This window comes from Rhineura floridana, chromosome 3 (assembly GCF_030035675.1).
Source record: "Rhineura floridana isolate rRhiFlo1 chromosome 3, rRhiFlo1.hap2, whole genome shotgun sequence".
Classification (NCBI taxonomy): domain Eukaryota; kingdom Metazoa; phylum Chordata; class Lepidosauria; order Squamata; family Rhineuridae; genus Rhineura; species Rhineura floridana.
The window spans coordinates 184,367,600-184,385,357 of record NC_084482.1 but is presented as its reverse complement, the minus strand read 5'-3'; the positions used below and the strand labels follow the sequence as shown (position 1 = coordinate 184,385,357).

General features: G+C 41.6%; 1 protein-coding gene across 9 annotated transcripts in view; it reads right to left on the bottom strand.

Moving 5' to 3' along the window:
- Positions 1–17,758, bottom strand: part of FHIT (fragile histidine triad diadenosine triphosphatase) — a 1,850,166-nt gene that overhangs the window by 1,763,680 nt on the left and 68,728 nt on the right. For 3 of the 9 annotated variants that reach the window (XM_061618747.1, XM_061618746.1, XM_061618749.1), the window contains one exon: positions 13,323–13,391. The exons of the other annotated variants lie outside the window; for them this stretch is intronic. The gene's annotated coding sequence lies outside the window, so the exon portion shown is untranslated. The remainder of the gene's footprint in view (positions 1–13,322; positions 13,392–17,758) is intronic. 9 annotated transcript variants of the gene reach the window in all.

Here is a 17,758-nt window from a genome sequence, read left to right as displayed (position 1 = left end):
ACTGATAAAGGCACATAGCTGCCAGCTACAGCTGCCTTATATGATGCAGACAACATCTGTTTAAAGTCAAGCCGTCAACTAGTTGTTATTGAATAGTTTAGTTAGTCCCATTTGCTGTCCCTGACAGGGGGCACATATGAGACAGCAGCTGATAAAAAGTAATAATTCTTTAAAAAAGGAGAGGAGTTCCTGCATTTGGGATCAGTCTTTCAGACTGATCCAACATATTGCCATGCTGCCGCTGAGAATCAGAGGCTTGCCTCACACTAGGATGAGATTATTCCATTTCTTTAAAATAGAAATGTGTGAAAATGTCCTTTGATTCTTTTGATTCTTTGGAATATAACTTCATAAATATTGCAGTGTAACTTGTATAATCTCTAAGTCTCAATTAATACCACATTATATTATAAGATTTGCTAAATGTATACAGAATGTATAAGCCTAATACTGTATAAGCCAGATATAAGACTGAGCTGTAATAAATAAGAGAGCTACTAGCTAAGGCCACTATATGCCATTATATGCATATAACCAGTCAGGACTCTGACCCTGACCTATATGGTTCTGATTTACTGGCTGTGGTCTGAGACTTATGTGTGACTTGTGTATATAAAGAAATGTGTAGTCAATGAAAAGTGTAAAATCTTTCAGCTGTGGAATTCCCATTATTTTTCCTGAGATATCCCTAAACCTTAGTATGTTATTTGGTGGAACCTCAACCATAGTCCACCTAGACAGACCTAACTGCTGGAAAAAACTTTGGAAGCTCAGGTAACCACAACACTGGTCATATAAGTTGTCTGTATGCCGCCCAACAAGATCAGCCACACAAGGCCTTCTCTCAATCCCGCCGACAAAAACAGCTAGATTGGCGGGTACAAGAGAGAGGGCATTCTCAGTGGCGGCCCCCACCCTCTGGAACTCCCTCCCACAAGATCTTCGGCACGCCTCTTCCCTAAATGCATTCTGTAAAGCCTTAAAGACCTGGCTCTTTCAACAGGCCTTTGGGATCTCTGGGGACGGTTAAGTGCTAAGACTGAAATGCCTCCTACCCTGTTTTAATATTGATGCTGTATTGTTCTTATATTGTTTTTATATTGTATTATTGTATTTTATCTTATTGTGTTTTAACTGTTTTGTACGTCGCCTAGAGTGGCCTCTGGCCAGATAGGCGACACAGAAATTTAATTTATTATTATTATTATTATTATCTGTATCTATACAGACTAGGGGAGTACGCAAGAACCCTGTGTTTGTACAAGAAAGAGATTGCCCAAGGCCATTTCACCAGCAAGTCAGATGCTAGTCTACTATGACAGAACCAAACTGTTTGTTGAACAAAGTGCATGTCATTACATTTTAATTGATGTGATACAGTTCATGAAACCAAGAACACCATTTTTTCTAATATTCTATATTGGAAGGTTGACAAAAGGGCAGCACATGTGCAGAGAGGAACAGGACCATACTAATAAACAGCAAGAGTAGTAAGGGCAAACTTACTACTGCTAACCTCAAATCCAAGTCATCATCTTTAATCAAAAGGAAGATCTTCAGCAGGCGCCATCTCTGTTGTCTTTTTGTTGCCTACTGAAGATCTTTCTCTTCCGACAAGCCTTTTTAAGTGGTGATTTTTCCAATCTGTATAGGAAATGTGTGGTTTTTAGGTGTTTTTATTGTTTTATCACTTGTTCTTTGCTGCCCTGGGCTCCTTTGGGAGGAAGGGTGGGATATTTGCCAATATAAAAATTGTGGTACAAAATACTAACATACCTATCTAAGGAAGAATATTTTGCACCTCTAGCAACTATACACACAGTTAGTCAATGAAATAGTATAAAAGTTTTGGATCCCACTATCAGAAATGGAGGAGGAGAGAATATTCAAAATAAATGTCTAACCCAACACCCCCAAAGTATTTATTTCTTCAGAATATTTCCAACCCACCCTTCATCACCATCGATCTCAGGGCACAGTACAGTACAATTTAAACCCATCTAAACTAAGCAATCATAATTTTAAAAATCCTCCTCATAACTAGAGAAAGAATGACAAATATTATTGAAACCCAAATTGTTAAAAAACAGATCTTTAAAACACAGAATGGACTACAACTTTCAGCCATTAAAGCCAATACCCTGCAAATGCCTAGTGTAAGTAGCTACCAGGGCAGCTGCATACCAGACACTCTGAGAGCTTCATATTCCACTCCAAGAGAGAGAGGGAGGAGGGTGCCAGAAAAGGTGTGGCAAGGCCACACGCAAGAAAAAAGTAAGGCACACAATCAACAACAAGATGAAAAGGCAGCTGTTAGCGTGGAGGGGGGAGGTTAGAGGAAAAGGAGCTAAGATAAGCAGAGTTGCTGGTGAGATAAGGGCTCCCAGAACAGGAAGGTGTCATAAACACAGAGAAAGCCGTCAAGGATAGTGAAGAGAAAAATGTGGGAGAATAGAGTGGGGAGGCTAAGATGAACTTCAAAGGTGCCTCAAAGGCAAGATAGATGAAAGGAAGGGCTGAAGGGTGAGAGAAACTACTTTAGCAGGAAGGCTGGTTTTGGCAGGGACACAGCACACAGGACCTGTATGCACTGTTGTCCACAGGATATATTACAACACCTGGTTATAGAGGGGATCCTATAATAAGAGCAGCTCTAATCTTGGTCCAGGTGCCAGGCTACCCAGAAGTCTCTGAAGATGAGACCTCCTGGCATTTGGAGGACCACTGAGACCTGGGGAAGAAGGTTTGGAGACGTTTACACCTAGTAAAACTCAAAATAGGTTTCAGTATCTCATTTCAAATGTAGGACTATTCTAGGATGCATTACATAAACCAGAAGTTAGAAAGGAAGAAAAAATATTTCCATGACTGTACAAAGAGATTCTCAATTAAATGGGACTAGCTTTTTATAACAGCAACAGTCTGTGTCAACAGCATAATGTATGAAGAGAACAGACTTGGGAAAGATCACTTTATTTGATTTGAACAGAAAAGTTAAATTTGCAATTTCTGAAAAGTTTTCTGAATATTTTTTTAACTGATTGGTGTATTAGCCTACTGCCAGAGAAGCTTTCCCCCTGAATTCATTACATGGTGTCTACACACGGTAGCAATAAACGCTGTTCCAGGTCCGACTTCTGCCCAAAAGTCCTTTGACCACACAGCAACATTTTAATTACAGGATTTATGTCAGGATGTATGTCAGGATGAGCAGGTTACACCACAGATATGAAACTGGTAATTTGGTTCTTTTCTAACGCAGATCTAAGACGGAAACCTTTAATTAACTGAAGTTTAACGGCAAATGTTAGAAGCATAATAGATATCTTGAAAGTCTTTAGCAAAGCAACATGGAACTTGGATAAATAAAACTGTCTATCGCACTACATTAGTAACTTGCATAAGAGCAACCATTTTCAAACTGTGTACCTGGAAGAACCTAGGGTCCTCAAAAGCTTAGCAGCAGTTCTTGAATGAGAGGATTGATAAATGGTGAAAAGGTTACCCCAAAAGAGAGTTTATTCCAAACTAAAATCTGCAGCTGTGCTAGAGAGTTTTGTGTCTTCTCTTGCACGTGCTCTCAAATAATACAGAGCAATGGTGAGAGGCCCAGTACTCCTTCCTGCATGAACTGAGCTTACACAGCAAGCATTAGCTGGTGTCTGGGAGGAAAAGTGCTAGGAAGGGAATAGCCACAACTTCCTTTAAGGGAAGGACGGCTTGGCTAAAAGCATCCAAACAAAGTATGGATCACAAGATCCACCCACCCCAGCAAATCCATGCTTTTGGTACTTTTTACCTGAGGCAAGACCAAGAAAACACAAACACGCCTGTAAATTGTCTTGGTAGATGTCTATGTTTGCAAGAAGATTTGAGGCACAAATCTTCTAATGGGACTTATATCAGACAACAGTCCCAATTAAAGCCACTGAGGAATTCTGCAAGAGGCAAAATATGTTTTCCTGGGGAATGCTGGCCTGAATCTATTACCACCTGTGGAACACTCACCTAGTAGCTACGTTGTTTAGATATATGAGTGCCCTGGCTTTGAGCACATCTTGTTGTACATCATGCTTTCACTAAGAGCACAAGGCCCTTAAGAGAATATAAAAAGCTTGTTATTTCTGGATATGACTGATATGTTTGTGCCCTTAACAAAAATATCCTAGGCCAACAATTATTAGAAAAATATCAGCATCCCCAATGCACTTTGGTGCAATCTAATTAGGCACCCCAACACTCAATTTTGTAAAAAAAATCTCTGACAACCTAATAACCAGATTGTCATTGCATGACATTGAAAAATGATACCATGCTTTTTAGCACTGTTTTCTGCCAGCCTCCCATAAATCCCATGTTTGCAGCAGTATTTAAATAACCCCTTTTCAGCTAACAAAGTTATGCCGATGCTATTCCTACTTAAAGAACATTAACATTCTCATAAGAACTTGGAAACATCACGCATCTAATTTCAAGTGTAAAATCCTGCCACCATGATGAGCTTCAAAACAGGTGTGAATTTTGCTTTTAAAAAAAGCTAATAAGCAACATCTCCCAACAGAGATGAATATAATGTCATTCATTGTAGGCCTTCATTGGTTTTAAACCATGTGATCTCTGCTAAGTGGGAGGTAATGAAAGCACTGTATGACTATGGTGTGAATATGGCATTGACAAGGTTCGGATTTAATTATGTGCTGATGCCATACAATCTTAATAAAGGTGACAATTGTAGATTTGGAGTCAAAATGTGTGAAGGGTGAGCCTATGTACATCTACTCATAAGTAAATCCAACTGATTCCAACATTTGATTTAAATCTTCATGATTTAATTACCCCTTCCTCTTTAACAACCCACTGCAGACTGGATACAAGTCACAGGTATCAGCTGACTATAGGTCAAGCACTTGCTCTTAAACCACTGAGAGATTGCCAGTGAGTCCTGGAAGTCAATTATATTTTGTTAGATTTTTATATTAAGATGTTTATTTAATTAAATTGATAAGTGTGATAAAGGCATATCTTTGAGATTAGCAACGTTCCAGTCTGTCTGCCCAGCAGCTGCCGTGCTTAACCTCCTCCAATCTGCCAGTGGTAACACAATGAAAATTGGCAATTCTGACTGCCTAGTTTTGCCAGGATAGCACCACCAAACCAGAGTCAGGGTGGGGGAGACATAAACAGCAGAGGGAACCCAGAGCAACGGCGGGATTAACCCCACCCCCTTCTTGCACTTGGAGGTAGGGGGAGGAAGCTACGGATATTCCCTGAGTTTTCATGGAGATGCAATGTAAGGTCAGGGACAAGGGGAGGGGCAGGCCCCTTGAAACTACAGTTTTTGGCTTGGTAACCAACATCAACAAACAGTTGTAGGCTCCCAATCATTCTTACATCAGTTTAGCTGCCATGGCTTCCATCAAAGAAACCTAAAATTTAGTAAGGTCAGGGTGCTGATAGTTCCCTAGCTGAAAACCATAGGCACCCCTTCCCTTCACAGAACTGAAGTGCCAAGGGTTCCTTGGGAATAAGAACTTATATAACCAGTGAAAGTCCGCACTTTAAATATGCCCAAAATGTGAGCAGGGCTTTCCCCTCCGGTTTCCTTTCCCCTCCCTACTTGGATTCAGGCAGGTCAAGTGCCAATCCACATCCAATTTAAAAGATGAGATCCTATGCACCAATGCTCTTCAGACAGGCCTTTGGGACTTACAGGGAGGGTTAAATTTTTACGACCAATAGCCTACTACTCTGTACTGGAACTGTTTTATTGTTTTATTGTTATATTGTATTTTATGATGTATTTTATTATGATGTAATGTATTGTTAAATTGTACGTCGCCTAGAGTGGCCATTGGCCAGATAGGTGACCCACAAATTAAATTATTATTATTATTATTAATTGTTGGTACTGCCAAAAATAAAACAATTCTTTATCTTTCACAAGCATTTCCCTGTCCAGGAGCCCTTAGAGTAAACAAAAGTGGGCTTATTTGTGCTCAGTTCTCTCCTCTTTCTTGAAATCTGCGTGAATTTAGGGAATATACAGAAGGATGAGAAATGACAGACACACCATCAGTCTGTTTTTAAACTCAAGAAGCTTTGAAAAGTTTAAAAAAACTTAGAGAGCCTTACTACGGAATTGTTGGAGAACTCTGCTTTTAGGGCAATTGTAGCTTGGGAATGATTACAGCTTTCAGGTCTTAGAAAACAAAGATTGCCACCCACCCACCCCTTTCTGCTACCTTGATACAGTGGAAATAATAATTTAAAAAAAAGAACTACCAAGTGGATTGCCATACTTTCTCCCCTATCCTCATACTATTGCAAACTCTGGCACTATTCTAATAGCTGCAGCCTCAAGACCTCCCTGTAAATGGGAGCTAGAAACCAATATGGTATACAGCTGGAAGTCTGCAATCTTTGATTTCAAGTAGTATAAAGCATTAATCCCTAACCTTACCAATATGAAACTGGCTCCTGAAATCATGTGATAGCTATGCTTTCGAGAAAGTGGTTACTCTCAAAACCAATACAGGTTTCTAATCACTGAGAGTGTATCAGGGTCAAAAGAGTGGAGAAGGCCCAATTTTCCTACAAATGTTCTGAATGCACCTGGCCATGTGCCTGCTGTTCTACAATGGCAATGCCATTTATGAAGAAAAGCTAGAACCCATTATGGTGATTGCAATGCTTGCAAGCTTGGCATATTAGGGTGGAATTTACTTCCAAGTAAGCATATTTACTTCAGCATCATATCATAACATTTAAATGGTAATATATTGAAAATCTTAATTCAAAGTACATGTACATGTATGATTCAAAGTACAGATATGATATTGCACCACACACCCCTCTTATGTCCTGAAATTAGTGGAATATTACAGAGTACTGAGCAGCCCATTAACTCATAACATTAGGTAATTGAAAAGCAAACAGCAGCCTGTATCAGAATACAAAAACAAAACAAAATTCCCATATTGCTGCAGAGTAATCTGTTACCCCATCATCAGTCTGCTTGTCAGAAAGCCTAAACCCAGAGCCGGTTCCAAAGGGCGGCCAGGTTGGGCACTGGCCCAAGGGCCCCGTAGCTACAGGAGCCCTGGGGGGGCCCTCAGGGGCCCTCCATTCCCCTTCTGCGATCCGTGGTACAAGCCGCGCTGCGGATAGCAAGACAAGAGCTTCCAAGCCACCCGCCACCATCCCCCCCACTTCACCTACCTTTCTCTGCTGTTCTTTGCGGCTGCACACACTGCACGCACAGGGTTGCCGTCAATCAAGATGGCGGCCGAGGTTTCCATAAGGGACTGAAGCCTCTGCCGCCATCTTGGCTGATGGCAGCAATGGTGGCGGGGGATGGTGGTGGGCGGCAACAGCGGGTGGTGGCTCGGAAGCTCTTGTCTTGCGATCTGCGGTGCAGCTAGTGCCACAGTTCGTGGAAGGGGAGCAGAGGGGCCCGGGGCAGGCTGATGCCCAAGGGCCCCAGCATTCCTGGAGCTGGCCCTGATTATAATAATGGCAATTGTATTTTATATTGCTTCTATGTTATTGACTAATTTCATTTATTCTTTTTTTTGTAATGTTTGATTAAGTTCTGCTAAGTAAAGGAAACGTAGTTGCCAAGCTTATATGCCTAAGACTCATCCCTGAAATTTATGTTTTCTATGTGCTAATGTGGAGGGGAATTGACTCCTTGACATGGTATCTGTGTAGAGGGAACTAGAGGTGTAGCTTAACTGCCAGACTCAGTGTCTACTATATAGAAATCATGCTTAGAGTTTCACTCTGAACAGATCAAATTTGCCGTAACAGATTCTTCCACCCCTAAACATGTTACCAAATTCTTCCAGGCTACACAGGAAGTGGATTGGACTGTGAAAGACCAACCCAAATTATGTTTGCATTTTGACAAATTTGTAGGGCAGTACAATTTCTCAGAGAGGAGGTCAGGTCTCCTGCTCCTCTGGTGCATTCACTATAGCTGCCCAATTTCCCTGTTTTTTAAAGTTTGATAGAAATATCTGTGGGCTATAGGTACGTTCTTAAACTGCAAGGTTTTTTTGCCTATTAGTGAATTTTATTGACAGTGTCAACAATGGGGAAGACAGCTATTTTAAGGGCTTTATCAACCCTTGTTCAACATAGTTACCAATAGCAGACAGTAGGATCTTATCTGCAGTATAAGAGCAAATGCAATATATATGTCTAAATTACTTGGACAGAAATCCTATGTGCTTGTGTGTATATGGAATCTGAAATAGTTCAAACATCAAATTAGTTGGGGGAAAACACATTTTCACCACCATAAACATTCTTCAAGAAATCTTGAAAGCGATATTGCATGCTTTTTCTTCCAGCCTAGAGATTTTTCTCATTGCATTGGGGACTGGAGGGAAGAAAAGAAATTAAACAATATTAGAAGTGGTTGCCTTGGCCAAGATCTCTGGTACAATGACTTATATCCATTACATCATCTTAAGAAAACCAGTCGTAGCCACTAGGATTTTGTTCAGGTGCTCCATCATAGGAAGTATCTTCCTATGATAGAAAATGGAAAGAAATGAGGAACATGTTGATATGATGGAAAATACATCCTCTGCTTTATACAAAGAACATTTTCAATAGTGTTTCAGTAGTGTTAAATATTAGATATTATTATTAAATATTAGATGTTAGATATTTCTCCCACCCCATTCCACAACATTCCTAGCTTCCTCATGCAGTCTTCCCCCCCCCCCGTTTGTTTATATAACATTGTCTCATTTATCTGCATGGCATAGCATTGTTAACATTTTGAGCAATTTGGTTTTTTATTCTGTGCTTGGGGTGGCTCGTAGCCAGTGATTAACGTGGGCAGCTTCACCTAGGTACAGAGCAATTTTCATCCATTTTGTTGCTGCACTTAGCTAAGCTATTCTGGGAGTTTAGAAAAGCACGCAGTTAGAATTGCACATGGATAAGGGAGACTTTTTTTGTATCCAATTTCTTGTGTCACTCTAGATTCAGCCTCTTCCAACCAGGCACCCTCCAGTTCTTCTTGGACTCCCACTCCCATCAGACCCAATTGGCGTGGCCAATATTCAGGGATGATAAGAGTTATAGTTCAACAACATCTGGAGGGCACCAGGTTGGGGAAAGATACTTAGCTTGCTTTTAATTTCTTATCTGAGCCAGCTAGCCTACTTTTTTCACCATCTTCCCCTGCTATCTACACTTCTCTGGTAGTTTTCTCCTTTTTTTTGCATTTCCACTCTGCTGTTTTATTGCTTTTAAGAGAGATTTTTTTGAATATTTTTATTACTGTTTTGAAGTTTTATTTGTATTGTAAACTGTCCTGGGATAAATGTTCATGACAGTGGCATACAAATGCCTTACATAAATTGCTGCTGCTATTTTTAAGAAGCATGGTGGGGATTATCATGCTTTGGTAATGGATGGCCATAATTGTGAAAACGGGCATGCTCACTCAATCTCCTAATATGTCAACAGGTGGGCATTGGCATATGTTGATCAATTTATAGCATATTTATTTTTATTTATTTATTGCATGTATATCCCACCTTTTCTCCAAGGAGCTCAAGGTGGTATACATGATTCTCTCCCCTCCTCATTTAATCCCCACAACAACCCTGTGAGATAGGTTAGGTTGAGAGGCAGTAACTGGCCCAAGGTCTTCAGTGAGCTTCATGACTGAGCGGGGATTTGAACCCTGGTCTCCCAAGTCCTAGTCCAGCACTCATGGTAGTATTATGCCTGGGAGAGATTTAGGTTTAGGCAGGGCTGGCTCCAGGAATGCTGGGGCCTTTGGGCATCAGCCTGCCCCGGGCCCCTCCGCTCCCCTTCCATGATCTGTAGCACGAGCTGCACCGCAGATTGCAAGACAAGAGCTTCCGAGCCACCATCTGTCGTCGCCGCCCACCACCATCCCCCGCCACCATTGCTGCCATCAGCCAAGATGGCAGCAGAGGCTTCAGTCCCTTATGGAAACCTCGGCCACCATCTTGACTGACAGCAACCCTGTGCGCGCAGTGTGCGCGCAGTGTGCACGCAGTGTGCGCAGCCGCAAAGAACAGCAGAGAAAGGTAGGTGAAGCGGGGGGATAGTGGCGGGTGGAGGGCGGCGGTGGGTGGCTCGGAAGCTCTTGTCTTGCTACCCGCAGCGCGGCTCGTGCCATGGATCGCGGAAGGGGAACGGAGGGCCCCCCTAGGGCTCCTGTAGCTGCGGGGCCCTTGGGCCAGTGCCCAACCTGGCCGCCCCTTGGAACCGGCCCTGATTATAATTCTAAACTATTGATGCAGAGCTGAGAAACCCTATTAAATCACAACTACTTGAAGCAACAACGACACCAGCAATGTGACAGGCGCTTCTCAAAAATAAGAGGGACAGATGTTCAAAGGAAGGAATATTTATACTAAATCGTTCATTTGAAGATAATTATATAACACTCCTAAACTTCCTAAATTGCTAACTTTCTTAATTATCAAGGAAAGACAAAGCTACATTCTACAAAATATTCAGTTTGCACATTTTAAAAAACACATCATGAAAGTCATGAGATTTTAGTGCATATTTCTCCTAATACACCCGTATTTTTATCCTGGTAAACATGTATTTATGCAGTTTGCCTAATACACACACATTTACAAGCAATTTTGCACAATATAATGCATTTTTGTGTCTTCCATGAATATATGAATCCTTTACCCTAATACAGGCAGTTTTTGTAGAGCAAGTTTGGTTGGAAAACCTCATCACGAAAAGCCTGTTTTTGTTGGGAGGACTGGATTTCATTAATTTATGAGAAAAGGTCCAGCCAGCAATGCCGGACGGACTTCCGAACAAGCTCTATCTGATTAATGCGATACATTTATCTTTTCTTCAAAGAGAAAACGGACTAACAGGCAAGCACCCTTCTTTCTATTTTTTTTTTACTTGGTTTAAATTGTTGCAGCAAAAAGAGATTTGTCAAATGAATCAGCTTTAAAGAACTTCTGGGTGAGCTATAACTCTTCTCTGTTATTCACAAAATTAACAGCTTATCTCTGTTTCTATTGCAAAAAGCTGTCCTGGAAGTGCATTCTAAAGATATAAACAGAAGAGGGATTTCTATTCCGAGGAGAAAAAAATAAAAAATATGAACTTTGGAACATTATATTGTCTGGGACTATTCTCTTTTTGGTCTATTTTATTTTGACGAATCTGCTTCTTTACGACGCCACTAACTGTTTTGATGCTGGGAACTAAATTTGTTTTGTATTCTTGAACATAGAGAGATAAGGCAGGCTGCTCTGTTTATACTGTGATGTCATCAAGCCTGGAATATTAACCCAATTGTTGCTGAAATAAGAAGTGGTTCTTCTTTATTTTTGGTTTGTTTTGTTTTCGTGGTTGTAAAAATGGCAATCAAGAAAGTGGCTGAGAATCTGGAAGTAATTATGTTTCAGAAAATAATGGATGAGATTGAGATAACGAAACAAACCCTGCGACAGGGCAGTAAGGAGCTGAAAATTGAACTGAGCAAAATGACGCAGGAGCTTAAAGAAATAGGGGATCCTGTGAGAGAGGAGAATGAGATCAGAGATGAGAAAAGAAAAAATAAAGGGAAGATACAAGCCCTGGAGATTGGAACAAATGTGGAATTGGAAAAAGATCTGGAGTTTATGGATATTAGAAATAAAATCTACTGTTTGGAATTTAACGTTATCTCTGAAGATATTAATGAAGATATTAGAGATAAAGTTATCAATGGCTTGGATAATTTTCTGGACTGGAATGACGTGATGGAGCTTGATATAGAGAAAATCTATGGAATTAACTGCAGCCATGTGACAATGGAAAAACTCTTAAGAGATGAGCCAGTGCATCTTGTAAAAAAGAAGAACAGAGATATGACTTTACAACAATATTTCAGCAACTTATTCAGAATCGATGGCAAGAAAATATTTGGGATAGAGGAAATTCCCATCAGACTCTTATTATATGACTATGGCTATGACAGCAAGATTATTATGGAATACTGATAATGGAAGATTGGACACTGAAATTACTGGACTTAACAGGACTATTGAAGATGGAAGATGGAATTAATATGGATAATGGAATAATGGCTATTGAAATTATTGGACTTAACAGATTTGATGAGATGGATTAATCGATATGTTTATTTGGACTATGGTTATGACAATAAGATTATTATTATTATTAACGAGATGGATTAATCGACATGTTTATTTGGAGAAAAATTGATAGATATATTTCTTAAAGAATTGAAACCTCTCTTTGACTTTTTGTGGAAAGAATAAAGTAATGTCTATGAGATTTGATGATTAATTAAGATAACTACTGGAGGAAAGTGATTTTATAATATAATTTAAGAGACAGGATTGTTATATATTGTAGACCTATAACTGATCTGCGACAAATGGGAAGTCAACATTTTATTTTTTTGTTTAATCATTTTTGTTTTGTTTTGTTTTTTGTCTTTGAATGTTTTATGATTTTGTTTTGTTTGTTTTATGAAAATTTGAATAAAAATTATTGTAAAAAAAAAAAAGAAAACCTCATCACGAAAATTCATAGAAGAGTGGATTTTGAAGGTTATCTGCATTTCAGTTCGTGTATTGTTCCAGGAAATGCAAATTATGTCAATTCACATGACAGGCAAACTGAACTGAACTTCTTCCCCATCCCTATTAGCTTACTAACTCAGTGTTTGCCACATGGCACAAAGCCCCTCATGGGGATTCAACTGGCCCATTCCAGAAAGAGGCAAATCTGGCCATGATGATGCATACCTTAGTTTACATCAAGTTTGGATTATTGCAGCATGCTCTATATGGGGCTGCCTTTGAACAGTATACAGAAACTGCAACTGGTCCAGAATGCAGTAGCTAAGCTGTGGAATTGGACCCCACTACTGAGATCATGTAACTCCTTTGTTGAAAAAGCTTCACTGGCTTCCAGTTGGTTTCCAGGCCCGATGGAAAGTGCTGGTGATAAACTTTGAAGATCTGTGTGATTTGAGACTAGGATACATCTTCACTTGTATTATTATTATTACATTTATTTCCCACCTTTCCTCCAAGGAGCTTAAGGTGGAGTACAAACACAGTTCTCCCCCTCCTGATTTTATCTGCACAACAGCCCTGTGAGGTAGGCTACGCTGAGATACAGTAACTGGACTAAGCTCACCCAGTGAGCTTCATGGCCAAGTGGGGATTTGAATCTGGCCTCATAGGGTTGTATGAGTCTGTCCATTCAGTAAAATCTTCAACTGAGGCTCTCTTGCATGCCGCAGAAATGGCTGAGGTGCATTTTCTTCATACCTGAATGACGTCCTGCTCTGTAGCTACTCCTGGATCCAGATGAGCCATCTCTGGCAGGTTTGCCTTGCTCTGTATTAGATAAGGGAGTAAGATGGGCCACAGAGAAGATAGAGTAATAAGCCTCCACTGCAGTGTGAAAACCTTCATCTTTAAGAAGGCATTTGTCTTCAGCAGGGGTAGGCAATTGGTGGCCCTCCAGATGTTGTTGGAGTCCAACTCCCTTCAGCCCCAGTCACCATGGCCAATGGTAAATGGTGATAAATGTAGTCCAGCAGCATCTAGAGCGCCACCAGTTGCTCACTGGTCTACAGGATGATGGCAAAACTATTTTTTAATGTGTTTTTGGTTGCTCTTTTGGATATTTTACTACTACTGCTGTGTCATCGGGAATCCTGTTTTGAAAATCCTTCTGTTTTTTTAATTTAATTGGCTGCTCATTTTTATAGCTTCACTAGGTTTTTTTTAATCCATTTTTTATCTTAGCTTCTTTGAACATTATCTTTGGAAACTCGTGGTAAACATTTTTAAAACAAATAAATAACTTGCATTCTGCCTGGAATTTTAATTATTTATTTATTTATTTATTTATTTATTGCACTTGTATACCACCCCACAACCGAAGCTCTCTGGGCGGTTTACAGCAACCAAAAACATTAAAACAAATATACAATTTAAAACACATATTTTAAAAACAATTTAAAACTATTAAAAAATTTAAAACACATATTTTAAAAACAATTTAAAACAATTAAAAAATTTAAAACAATTTAAAACAATTTAAAACACATGCTAAAACCCTTAATCTGAACAATATAATGTGAGACAGAAGACCAGGCTGCTATCAGACTATAGTGAACCTGCCTGCTTGACCATCACCTGCCATGCTTACCACCCCAACCTGCTAGTGCCAATTCAGTGGTACTCAGCTTTCTTACTTCCCAATTAGAGTAAACAGCTTGTACAACCCTCTTTCCTAGATTTGTGTGGGTTAGCACAGCTCATTTTTGCAATTAGAATTTTTTTAAAAAATCAGAATGCATTGTACCAATCTAGATGTCTAATCCTAGAAGCATAGTATATTAGTAAGAAGACTAGTTTTCGATACTTTTAGAGCAGTATTCTGAATGGATTCAGTAGACACTTGCAGTCAGCATGCCTGCTGAGAAAATAAGTACTGTTCTTTTAAGTAGATGTTGGTGAATATGTATTTTATTTCTCAAGTCTCTAACCATAGTAAACTGGTTGTGATACCGTTTGATTTCTGAATACAAATAAAAGTTTAGGAATGAGATTTTTTCCCCGTTTGTGTGCATGGATGTGTTCATAAGCTTTCCTTCTGTAGCAGTTTAAAATATTCTTATGGAGTGAGGGTTAAGCTGGGGCAAAGCAATTTGGCATTCTTGCCTTGGATTTTAACAGGGACAGCAGGGCAGGCCTGAGTTGACATTAACAATACTATGGCGGAGATGCAACTAGCGCTTGCTGAAAGCAACCGAGAATTATTCAACATATAGTATCTCATGTGAAATCATTAGTTACTATGATTATTGTATTTATAGCCTGCAAACCACATGCCTTCTATGAATACCACATGATCAAGAATCAAGCAAAAGGTAGGATTCCACAGAACTGCTGAAGCTGTACCTGGCCAATGGAATTTTGATTATTTCCATAATCATCATAAATTGCTTTTGCTCTCAAGTTTCCAAAGCAGTTTATCATGTGGCAAACCCCTCGTTTCAAGAAAGAAACATGTATTAGGGACAGCCTTCTTCCATGAACCTAATTGGGAATGTTGTCTTAGTAACACCACTCACACACCAAGTTTCACACACAAAAACACCCAGGTGGGTGCTCTGCAGCTATGAGAATTGCTCCCCCTGGAGGATTATCCAAGCATGAATATTTTCCAGAAATATTGCCCCCCCTTCCTGCCCGCCACAACCATACCAATTTGACCCTCCTGAACTATTGATTCATTGGTTGGTTGATTGATTGATTTATATCCCGCCCTTCCTCCCAGTAGTATATCAGGATATGGTCCAGGAAGCTGCCACAAGACGGCAGATATGGAGAGGGGGTGCTTAGATGAAAGGACACAGTCCCCAAGCCTTCAAAAGACAGGGTGGTGGATAAAATTTAAATAAAATATGAATTCTGCAAGTGGTAGGCACTGCACATGTATAAAACTCTGTGTTGCAGCAACCAGTAGTTTGCAAAACTGCTATACAGTAGGGCCCCGCTTACCGGCATTCCGTTTTGCAGCATTCCACTGATGCGGTGGCTCTCAGTTAGGGGAAATTCCCCGTTTTAAAGCCAATTTTGCAATTTTACGGCATTTTGCGACATTTTCGCGTTATTTTCACACGACGCGGCCCATTATAGTCAATGGGTTCCGCTTTATGGCGATTTCCGCTTTACAGCGGGGGCCTGGTCCCTATGCGCCGTGTAAGCAGGGCCCTACTGTATACTTCTTTAAAGAGAAGGGGGAGAAAAAAGGGGCCTTAGGGTTTTTTTTAAGTCTCAACAAAAACGTTAATTAACAAACTTGATTGTAAATTGTGGCAAAAAGAAAATTGGCCTTCCTATTTTACCGTGCTTGCTTCAAGTAAGAGGGAAGCAATGCTATTGCTACAAACAGGGAGCTACGTCATTTGCTTCTTCTCAATGTCCATGTTTTTCCAGCACAAACTTCTGTATGCCAGGATGAATCCAGAAAAATAAAAATCTAGTTTGGGGGAGCAAAGAGATGTCTAAGACATTAAGATATTGTGACTGAAAGCTGGGGAAGGGCAAATGGGGTAGCAGGAGATATTGTGAGTGAGCATCCACTACACTTTGAGCCATCCATGATGGAAACTGGGCAGAAACTGAGACAAAGGGTTGCAGATCTGTAGCAGTTCCAAGCACCTATCAATAACAACTGCTTTCTGGGTAGAAAGAGCTGACGAGCGGGGCATGATTGCGGGTGGGGGTGAAGACGCTGCCCCCATCTGTTAATGGGGCAACGTCGTGCGTCGCGCCCGTGACGTCAGCGCGACGTGCAGCGTAAGGGGCGGGGTCTATAGGACTATTTGAGTCCAGCCGCCCCTTCCACCTTCCTCTTCTGCTGCTCGACGCACGTGGGCCTCCGGAGGCTTTCTGAGGCCAGGCTGACTGCGTGGCAGCGAGCCCCCCCCCAGTCTCATCAGGAGACAGGGAGGCAGCGGCGACGAGGTGGCGCATAGCGAGGCTTGGTGGCTGGCACCAAGGCCTACGCGGCGAGGCTCCTGGCCTTGGGACGCCCTGCGGCAGCAGCGGCAGTGCAGTCACTACGAGGCGGCAGCGCAGGATCGGAGCCAGCAGCGGCGAGGACCACAGGCGAGACGGCCTTTGGCCGGCAATTTTTAAATTTAAATTTTTATTTTAATTAACGCGGGGGTAGGTGGTACACGACCCCAACCATCAATCCTTGCCGCGTGCAGGCCAATTAGGCTCCCCCCCCGGATAATTGGGTGCCGGGAGGGGGTATAGAATGAGCAGGCGGGCCCCTTCACAACATTTTGAAATCATGTCGTTTTGTAAGCGGGGCCCCAATCTCCCTCTCTAGACAGGGTTGGGCCAGGGAGACCCAAATCAGCTAGATATGCCTCCCAAGAAAGGACAAGGGGGGCCAAAAGGGAAAGGAAAGGCCCCCAAAGCGGGGGGGAGATGCCCACCCCCAGCGGTGGTGGGGGCAAGGAGCGGGGAGGGGCCACCATGGGCGGCCATAAGTAGAGAGTGGCAGAGGCGCCATCCAGGGCGACAGAGTGGGTATAACAGGAGCCCTGCTGGATCAGGCCAAAGGCCTACCTAGTCCAGGGCTCTGTTCTCAAAATGGCCAACCAAATGCCCAGTATGGGAAGCTCGCAAGCAGGTCGTGAGCCATGGGCGTCCCCAACGGAGAGGCCAAGGGGGCACTTGTTCCTTCCTGGGTGAATAATCCTCCCAGCTTTCATTTAAAAAATAAAAATAAAAATAGTACGTTTCTAGCATTTGTAGAACCTGAGACAAAACGTACAAGGGAAAACAAGTGAACAGGCAGAGGCTGATCTCTGGCAGCAGCATAGGGCCTAGTCCTCAACATGTGCTGTCTGGGGTTATACTCTTTTCCCCTGCCTCCTTTCTCTCTAGATGCCCCTTTGTTCCAAGTTCTCTTTGCCATGCCAACTAGAGGGGGGGGAGAGGCAAGAGCAGTTGTCACCTCCTCTTCCTCATTTGCATCGTCTCCCATGGCAGTTCAGTGCTCCTCATCCTTGCTGTTACACAGCCAGGCCTAGAGCAAGAGGGCAGGCGTGGCACTGGAGGCAGTGGCAACTGCTCCTTGCAACACTACTCACTTTCTGAGGCACGAGAGCAGCAATTGCCCTGTGCCACCGGACTTCTGAGAAGGAGGTGTTGCTGTGCATGGCACAAAG